General features: G+C 35.9%; 1 pseudogene; it reads right to left on the reverse strand.

Moving 5' to 3' along the window:
• Window positions 1-2,212: 2,212 nt before the first annotated feature.
• LOC112470299 lies at window positions 2,213-2,318 on the reverse strand (annotated as a pseudogene).
• Between the last annotated feature and the right edge of the window lie 8,578 nt (window positions 2,319-10,896).

Consider the following 10,896-nt stretch of genomic DNA (forward strand, 5'->3'; position numbering starts at 1 on the left):
TGAGGGACCATAATTCTCTTTTTTTGGTTATTCAAGTTAAACTTCTGTTCACTAGTCCTAGAACTCTTCTGCTTTTATAGAGGAAGTAAGAGTTAGTAGTTTTCCCATCTATTTCTTTCCTAGGGACACCTTGATCAACTAGCTAATGCCAACGATCTTTGTGAGAGAATATCCTGCTTACTGCTTTGGTTTTGGTGTTCATATATCTTTTCATATTTATGTGAAAGAAAATATGAAAATAAATATAAGTGAATTGGCATCACACAAACTATATTCGGAGTAGATTGGATTAAAATGAAAGATCAAAATTATAATTAAAAAGTAAAACAAAAACTAATGTATTTAAAATGTCTCTATATTTCTAAATAATTTTTAGTCCGAAGAAATCATATTGAAATTTATAAAAAATTTAAAGCACAATCACAATAAAATATATGTCAAGCATGTAAACTGTTTTATGGAAATATGTAATCCTAAATGTATATACCAGGGAAAAACTTGAACACAAATAAATTATTAAACTAAGTCACTACTCAGCAGGCTTGAAAATGAGTAATTAAAATAAAGCCAAAGAAAGTTGATGGAAGGATAATAAATAAAAACACAAATTAATAAATAGAAAATAGAAAAATTGAGAAGATAAAGAAAATCAAAAGCTGTATTGGTTGATGTTTTTCTTAACGTAAGAATGAAAAAAATTAGGTAAAATGTTAACCATATGTTGATATGTGCATTTTGTATGTGTCTTTTATTTTTTTCATATTTTAATGTTTGATGTGTTTTATAAAATTTTTAAATGACTAAAAGGAAGATAGCTTAAATGTTTTTCCTTGTTCTTTTTTCATTTCTAACATACTAAAGAACTAAGAAAAAATGGAAACATCAAATATGCTATCCTCAATGAAAGGAGTGTTTTTGTCTGAGATTAGAAAGAGACATGAGAGAGAAGGGCTGACAGAATAGTGTATTTTAAAGCACTTTCGTTTTGAAATGGAAAAAACTTTTAATAACTTCATTATTATATTCCCTTTTGTCTCTATTGAAGAGAAAGAATTTTTTTTACTTTGGCAGACTGTATTGTGTTTATCTAGAACTGCTTTTCTAACTGGTTTGATGACTCATTATACATTATTCAGAGGCACTATACCTTAATCAGTCTATCCCCGGTAACCTGGCCCTCATTGGAGCAGCTGAAATAAGGGAGACTCAGCCGTGGGCCCAGTTCACTTTTCTTGACTTCAATTCTCAGTTTTCTCTCTTTATAAATATGGCAAGCTCGGGATTATTCATGTCATGCATAGAAGTTTTTTGCTAGTCAAGTTATTATTGGAATTTGATTACATCTATTCATTAAAAAAAATGGTATTGAATGCTTATTACATGTCAGACACTGCTAAAGAATCTGCTAGTATTTCTTCCATTAATATTTGATACAAGGAGAATAAACTAGCCCAGTTTTACTTTGACCAGAATAAAACCAGCATCTTCTTTGGAAAGAATTTCAGTCCTCTTTCCTGTCTTCGTCCCTCCCTCTCTTCCTTCCTTCCTTCCTTCTTTCTCTGTAGGCTTTTTAAAGCACAGATGACCCAAAGTTATTACGTATTAAAGAGAAAACTGAATGTGAAGAAGTTCCATGTCAAGTACTACCAAGAAGTTAAATCTAGTTACTAAAGTATTATAAGGTTTTTGTTACAATGCAGTTTCACTCATTTTAAAGAATATTTATGTATTATGATTTAAAAATTGTTTTCACATATATTTTATCATTTAAACTCACAGAACTTTGTGAGGCAGATATCATATCTCTTTTACAAATGAGAAAATTAATGTTCCATGGTTTAAAATGAATAAGTTTATATTGTTATTAGTGATAGAAGCATGAAGCAGGCCTTGGGGTTTCATTTCAGGTCATGTTGTCTGTCTCACTTGCTGTTTCACATAGGGAATCTCATGGCATGGGAGTAGAGGACGGAGGGATGGGGGCTGCAGGGTTGGAGGTGGGAAGCAGTGTTTCTTGGAGGCTTCCATGGTCTCAGTGATTTTCCCAGGTGAACCTTACTTTAAATAGTAAATTTTAAGGACTTTAAACTTATTTCAGCTTTTATTTTTATTTTTATTTATTTTTATTTTTTAGGCGAGGCAACCTTTGTTTGACCTCATGGATTGCAAGGACCTTGTAAATTTACAATTCCTTATTTTTTAATTTTTTTTATGCCTACAGCACCTGGTCTCCCATCCAAGTACTAACTAGGCCCGACCCTGCGTAGCTTCCAAGATCAGATGGGATTGGGCTTGTTCAGGGTGGCATGGCCGTAGACTTCAGCTTTTATTTTTATCACTACAAAATTTTATTGTGGTGTAAAGTTTTAAAATCTCTAAATCCACTATCAAGAGACCTACTTACCTATTTAACATTAAAAATTATTTTAAAGTACATTTACATGCTAAGGCCATTTAAACAGAACATAGACATATGAAGTGGAAAATAAAAGCCTTGGCCTTCACATCAATCATTTCTCCCTCCACTAGTTAAGTTATGATTAATAATTTCTGGTATATCCTTCTCAAAGTTCTATCTATATGTCTCTCTATTTATTTCTTTCTGTCACATCTGTGAATATATGTGTGTGAGTATATTTATTACATGCCATTTATATAAAAGGGATCACATAGATATTGTCACCTTATTTTTTCATTTAGTACATCTTGAAAATATTTCCATATTTGTCAATGGTTTGTGAGGTCAGTAACAAATCATTATCATAGCTTGCCTTCCTCTGGCCTTAGGCCTCCTCATTTTCATCTGCAGCATCATTCGATGTTGTCATGTTCAAGTTCCTTCTGAGATTTCTCACCCCGGGAGCAAGAGTGAGTTTTTCCTGATGTGACTCATGTTGCATCCTTGGTACCATGTCGAGTCATTCCCATGTACTATCGTATCCAAGAGGAGGAGTATCTCTCAGCCCCTCTCTATTTCTATTCCTGATTGTCTAATATGAGTGGGAGTCTTGAGTGGACTTTTCTGGTGGAGGAGCTGTTGCATTGTGCTATGGACTTACTTGTATTCCATATAATTTGTATGTTGACTCTCTAACCCTCAGTGGGGCTATGTCTGGAGATAGGGTTTATAGGAGGTATTTAAGTTTAAATGATATCATATGGCTAGAGTCCTAATCCAGTGGGGTTGTGGTCTTATGAAAAGAGAAAGATATCCTTCTCTCTCTCTTCTTTTCCCTACCTTCCTCTGTACTCTATGAAGACATAGCAAGAAGGCAACCATCTGCAAACCAGAAAGAGAACTTTCTCCAGTAGCCGATGTAGCCGGCACCTTGATCTTGGACTTTCCAGCCTGCATAACAATGAAAAAATGTATTTCTGTCATTTAAACTATCCAGTCTATGGTATTTTGTCATGGCAGCCTAAGCAGATTAAGACACTGGGTTTGAGAAAAGGCCTGGAGAAAATCAGTAGGGCATGAAGTAGATGAAGTAGAGCAGATGAGGCCAAGATTATACTGGTAGTATGTATGATGGGGCTGGAATCCTAGACGAGAAGTCTAAAAAAGTACTATGATAAAAATAAAACTGCTTCAGGAATTAAAGTTAACAAAACCTGGTTTGCAGGGGACCATGTAGTCACAGTCATCTTAACCAGGGCTGAAGTGACCCTTTCTTCCTCAGAAATACTCAGATCTTTTTATCACATATCCTTACCAGTGGATAAAACTGAAGATGCAGCCCAGAGGCTCTAGGGGAAAGACTAGAAGCATAAGTAGCTTATCCAACATGGAAATTTTAATCCTAGTATGTTTATCTTAATGTATATGCAATTTACATTCTACTTCTTAATATATCTGTATTTTCGTACATGAAATAACATTTAAATTTACTTACCATGGTATATAGTTGATGCTCCAAAATGACAGAAAAATAGTCTGTTTATCCTTTTATTTAAGGCCTTTTGTTGTCCCTATCCCACCTGCTACATAATGTTGCACCGCCCCTGGAGATGTGTATTGTGGCTCAAGCCACCGTGTAAAGGAACGACAACAGGCTCAGAGGACAAGAGGAAGGCCTTTCCTCTGCACACAACGGCGTTTTGCTGGCATCTTACAAAACTAAAACAGAAAATAGATCACACTACCTTTCTAGAATCTCGCCAGAGACAGTTCTTCAAAATTTTCCATTCTTCTGACATTCCTCTTAGTATATCAGTCACAAAGATAGAACTCAAATTTAAATAACAGCCCCCCTGAGACAAAACACCGCTTGAGAGAAATGGAATGAAGAGAGCTAAAACATAGAGAAATTATCTGAAGCCCTGAAGCTGTTGCTACTTGTTTCCATCAGCTTCCAAGCACAGATTTGGGTAGAAAGCTCTTTCTGTCATTTGAACAAAGAGCCAGAGAGTAAACTACTTTCAACAGTACTAATGCCATTCGTTTGGTTTTGAAACTTCCACTTTACAGTGGCTTTTCAGTATTGATGTGCTGGTGTTTATGCACAGAATTCACTGTGATCAGAGGGACTGGAATGATTCACTCAAGCAATGTGGTGCACACTCTTTGTCATTGTATAACCTTCACACAGAGTCTTTATCCGGGAAATGCAATGCTGCATATATTCCTTGTAGAAACACATTCACAGTAAGAGGTATAGTGCATTCTCATCTATTTCAGTTTAATCTAGCTTAAAAAAACTGTCTGGCACTTTGCAGAACTAAAAACTGTGATAATTTAACACAGTCAATTTTTTTATTAGGTATATCAGAAAATAGGCACATTCTCAAGAGTGTTTTGAGGAATACGTGTATCCTACAGTTGTGATGGTTATGGGTTGTGAAGTTCCCTTAAATTCACTCTCCAACTTCAAGTGTCAGACAGGATTTGGGGGCAAAACTAGTCTATAGAGAATTCTCAGTTGTGTTAGGATCTTCTCTGATTGTTCCTGGTCTTTAAATTTGAAGAAATATGGGGGAGGAGCAATTTCTGATTTGCAGAGAAGTTAGAAGGTCTAGAAATAGCATCCATCCATCCATCCACCCACCCACCTATCTGTCAACCCACCCACCCATCCACCAATCCATCCATCCATCCATCCATCCATCCATCCATCCATCCATCCAGGCTTTCAATTTATTCTTCCATATTAAACAGTTTTTAAAAGTCAGATAAAATTACTTATTTTCTCTCATATAATCTATACAACTTTCCAGGCCAGTTATTAACTTGAAAAAACCACAAAATGTGAAGACCTGTTAAGTATCCGAATTCATACTGAAGGGACTTTTTTTAAAAAGTAAAAATAAAATCAGTGAAATGACCAGAAATAGAACTGAATTTTAAAAATGAAACAAAAATGGTATCAAATGCATTTGCCATGAAAAGCAAATGCAATGGAAAACAAACAACAAAAACATTAGAGATGATTACAAAATATAGAGAATATTACAAAATATAGAGAGATTCTCTACATTTGTCTTTTAAAGAGAATTACTTTGGTAATTCTTTACACGCATACCATATATTTAGTATTTTAATGGTGATTGTCAAACTGTGTTTCCTGGAAACACTGATATTTAGCGAGCTGGACTGAGGTCATCTATTCTTAAATCATAACTCACATTTTTCCAACCATGTGAATTATTCGTCCCCAGTACACAAGGAAATAAATACAGAAATTGAGAGTAAGCAGTTGGGAACTTCGGTGACAAAGTAATTTAATGTCTGTTTAATCCAGCAATAAAACTAAATGAGTTTTATATTTTATTTATCTTTGGTTTTTATTTCATTTTTCTAACTCACTTATATTGAATTTTACTAAAATATCAGTCTGTGGTAGATTGGGAATAAAACAAAACAAAGTCACAATAACATCAGCAAAAACTATCCAGCATCGCATTAGTTTGAAAAGCATTGTTCTAGAATTCTCTTCATGAATATCGAGTTTGGAAAACAGTAGTGTATTTTCCAAAGCCCCCAATCTCCATGACACATTCTCATACTCACTTAGCACTTTAACTTATTTCAGTGCTGTGCCAAAGGTCCAAGTGCCTCCTCTAATATGATCTTAGCTTTAATGACATTTCATTTATTTAAATAACATTTTATTTTTATTTAAAAGGCTATTCAATTTTTGTTTTTGTTTTATTTTATATAAAGAGAGAATGTTTATTTTAAAAACACTTTATTCTGACAAAGTGTATGTGACCCTTGAATTGACATTGTACCACATCCTGTAAGCCATAATGATGATAATAAGTTTTAATAAAAATGTCTTCCACTTTTCACGACAGAGTAACAACATCTTTGTTGACACTCTTGATACACTGTCTCAGTGGTGATGCCGCTTGGTTTAAATTGCAGAAAAGGCTGTTGCTAGCACCTGCTCCTCTGATGGCCCAGTGCTCCCAGAGGCTGACTCATCATCTGTGAGCAGAGGTGTCTCAAGGCCTGTCAAAGCTTTTGCCATATCTTTTGCCACATTTGGTACATAGAGTCTGAGTCCCCTGGGAACCTCTGCGATTCAAACCAGAACTTCCTGCTGGCTTGTTACAAGCAGCGTCTCCTTTAGGTCCTTATTAAAATCACACAGGGGTGCCTCACATAGAAGGTTTTTTAGTATAGCCATGAATAATGACCATAGTTCAGGTTGAATTTACAGTGTTTCAGCCAAAGAAGTCAGGACTTTTCTAATAAGGGTTGGTGAGAGCAAAGCTCGAAGGAAACTCAGATGCGAGGGTTCTGGAGCCTCTGTTTGAAGTCCTCAGTAAATCCAGCCCATCCATGTCTTCCCCATATCCTGTAGAGATCTTCTAAAGAGAAGACCCCCTTTGAAATTCATGAGAGTTTCTCTGTTTGATCAACTTAATGGGGTGTGGGCCAACATAAAAGACAGGATGCCTGCAGAGAACAGCAAGGAGGAAACTGAACCAAACAGTGCTATTCTCCACAGTCCGGTGAGGAAATTACTGCTTTCTCTACTCTTGTGATAAATTGTGTCCCCTCATAATTCATGGGTTGAAGCCTTAACCCCCAGTACGCAGAATGTGACTATATTTGGAGATAGGGCCTTTAAAGCAGTAATTACGTTAAAATGAGGTGGCTAGTGTGGGCCCCAATTCAACCTGACTGGTGTCATAAGAAGAGCTGATTAAGACACACAGACAACAAGGATGCTGTGCACAGAGGGAAGACCATGTGAGGACACGGAGAGTAAGTAAGGAGAGAGGCATCGGAAGAAACCAGAACTGCCCATTGGGTGGATTAAGCCTTTAGAACTGTGAGAAATAAATGTCTGTCGCTTAAGCCTCGCTGTCTGTGGTATTTAGTTATGGAAGCCCTAGCAAATGAATACACATACACATGCTGATCGTGGACGAAACTATATTCTACATTTGTGTCTCATGTTGTTTGATCTGAGATGAACAAAATGTAAAAACCTATGAGTAAGGATGTGTATAGATGAGCATATGTGGGATCTGAAGGTGAATACTTGTGATGAGATCTACAAGCAACACAAGTTCATTTTTGCACATTTCTGCTATGTAGAGAGAATAGTCCACCTTTGTAGATTGACTTGAGGTTGATGATTGAAATCGATACTCTGAGGGGCTGACTTTGGATATCACCCCTGACTTAGATTGTGAAGAACTGCATACAAGTAAGATACCTGATATTTAGGGATTTTTCTTGGGAGAGTGACAAGAGTAGGTTTTGAAACTCTGGTCACAGAATCTGTGACCTGAACACAACGCAAATGATGGTTCAGTATGTCCTCAGAATGAAGAACCTCCTTCTCATTGGTGAAAAGATCTTATTTTTACATTTAGATTCAAAGTTTTCTTCCTGGTCTTGATTTTTGACAATCAAGAAATGTATCATAGTTATTAATATAGAAGAAATGTCAACTTGTGTGTATTTATATATTCATTCATCAAATATTTATTTAATACCTAATATATACTGAGAGTTATGGTAAATTCTTGGGAACATTGTTCATGTCTTTATGAAGTTAAAATTCTGAAGTGTCTGAGAGGGATATGGGAGTTAGGGAAAGGCAAGTAGTCCATTGAATAAATACAGTTATAATAATAGATTCTTTAAAAAGAGAATACTGGAGGATGAGAGCTTTTTATAGAAGGTCTAAGTGATGAGAATAGAAACCCCTATAAAGTTCTAAGGGAGAACAGCTCCAGCAGGGGAAAACAAATGAAATAAGATTTCAAGGAACAGAAGGAAGAACAATGTATCTGAAATAATGGGGAAGGCTAGAAGGTGAGGTCAGACTCATGAGACTGAACCATGTAGTTTGTAGTTACTGGGAGAGCATTTGAAAACCACTGGAGGGTTTTATGGAGTCAGGCTAATATTTAAAAATTTTCTTTTTCATTTGGCTAATACTTACGACATATTGTCTTGGTGATGTTGCTTGCGAGGGGTTTAAACTGAAAAATAATCTGCTATCAGCCGCCTAGCCAAGTAGAGGGGCCCAAGTAAAAAATGAGTTGTTCAATTACCTATGTTTTGCTATTCTGGAAACAGCTCCTTTGTGTGAGCACTGTGCTAGATTCTCTGCAGGATTCACTTGTGATAAAGACAAACTTCCTTTTCTCAAGAAAATTCTAATCTCATTAGGAAGAGAAATTGTTGTTTGGAGTTGAGGAATGAAGTTCTAAATAGTTTAGATAACATATAGGGATTTTTATGTGAAAGACAAGTTATCGATCTAATTCAGACATGTAATTTCTCTAGTTACTTTTTTCTGGTTCTTCTGGACATTTATTCTTGGTCAGTCAGTGATAGTACATGGTGGGCTAGGAGCAAACAGGTTGACATCATTAGACAGGCTGCAAAATAAATGACCTTGGCCATACGAGAGACCTAAAGGAGATGGAGATCATCACTTTCTTAGGAGGGATTGAAGGTCTAATATATGAGAAAAAAATGGTGTCAGATAGGGCCACACAGAACACTGAGAGTATCAGGTCTTCTCAAAGGGCATAACTATCCTAAAAGAAGGGGACTAACTATGGGCTTCTTTCAGTATATTTCAAGCTGGTCTGTCTGTCCTTAGTTATACAGCAGTTTAGCAGACTTATTAATTACCATTTATAGTAATATGTAATCAGAATTCTAAAAAAGGCATATGTATTATACAGAGAGAGGAAATCCTATTTGTATGAATTGTAAAACAAGATACTTCCATCTTGAGAGTGATATGGTGAGAGGATGACATTTTAGAGGGAGGGGACCTTATGATTAAATATAAATATGCAGAGTAACATGTTCAATAAAAATATGCATTAGGGGCTAGAATAAAAAGTACATAAACAATAATAATAAATGACATTTGTAGAGATCACATTCTGTTCCTCAGTACTATACCTTATATACATTATCTCGTTTAGTCCTTATACAAACCTAGAGTGAGTAGATCACATTATGACCCCATTTTAAGAGGAAATAACTGAGATTAATATAATTTATATCATATGCTCACATTCCCCCAAAAGCTCGAAAGGAATGGCATGGTCATGCTAAGAAATTTAAATTGCGTTCAGTTGTCTCAAGGGAGCAATTAAAAGTTTCAAGTGGAGTAATAACATGATCAGAACTGTTCCTGGAAAAATAAATAAGACAGAGAAGAATGTGGTGGGCTAAAATGGGCTATAATTTACTTGGAGAGTCAAGTCAAGAGGTTCTTTCAGTAGCTCAGGAAGAGAGATGATAAAGTCTTCTGCCAAAGTAGTGTCCATGGGGAATAAAATGAGAGGATGAGTATTAAAGTAATTGCAAGATACCATCTCTGAGATTGGTAACAGGATGATAGGGCAAGAGAGAGAATGAATGAGTCCAGGCTTATAAACCTTGGGATGTCTTAGTCACCGGTAAAGCCATTAATAGATAGTGGGACAAAAATGGAGGAGCAAGTTTGAGTTCAGAAACTCTAATATGGAGTTATATCTACTTGCATGTCAAATACACACAAATATTGCTTGGCACATAACAAATATTTGCTCTATATGAGAGTAGGATGACATCCTAGCAAAACGGGTATTATCATTTGTATAACATATATAATTGTGGCAGATTGTTTGCAAGAAAGACCACAATTATATACCTTCTTATATCCATGATCCTTTGAAATGTGACTGTGACTTCTCTTATAAAGATGTGGAATCTACCTCTTGAATTTGGGCTGGCTGTGATTTGCTTTGATCAGTAAAATATGGGGCAAATAATTTTATAGCAGTTTTGAGACTAAGCTTCACTCTCCCTCAAAATTCTCCTCTGCTGTATGATTAAGCATGAGCCAGCCTTCTGAATGATGAGAGATATATTAGCCAGACATATCTGGTGCCCATTTAACTACCAGACGTATGTGTGAAGCTATCTTAGATCAAGCAGGCTCAAACAATCAGTCAGCTGACAGTAGGCAGCTAGTGAGCCCAGTCAAGATCTGCCAAACCTGCTAAGATTACCAGAACTACCCGCTGACCTATACATTTGGGGAAAACAATGACATAGTTATTGTTTTAGATCACTAAGTTTTGAGATGGTTGTTACACAGCAATAGAAAACTGATATAGTGTTTTATACACAAGGACATGTAGGAAATATTTGAAATATGGATTAAAAAAAGATAATTAAAATCATCCATACTCCCACTCAGTTAACATAGCAGCTCTCCTTTTGGTATAATTAAGGCCTTTCACAATGATATACTCACAATGTCATTGACTGAATATTTGTGTTCCCCCAAATTCATACCTTGAAGCCTTAATCCTCACTGTATTGGTATTTGGAAGTAAGGACTGGGGAGGTAATTAGGTTTGACTGAGCTCATGGAGGTGGAGCCCTGTGATGGAATTGGTAACCTTATAAGGAACTGGAGA

Source organism: Pteropus alecto, unplaced genomic scaffold, assembly GCF_000325575.1.
Source record: "Pteropus alecto unplaced genomic scaffold, ASM32557v1 scaffold10, whole genome shotgun sequence".
NCBI lineage: Eukaryota > Metazoa > Chordata > Mammalia > Chiroptera > Pteropodidae > Pteropus > Pteropus alecto.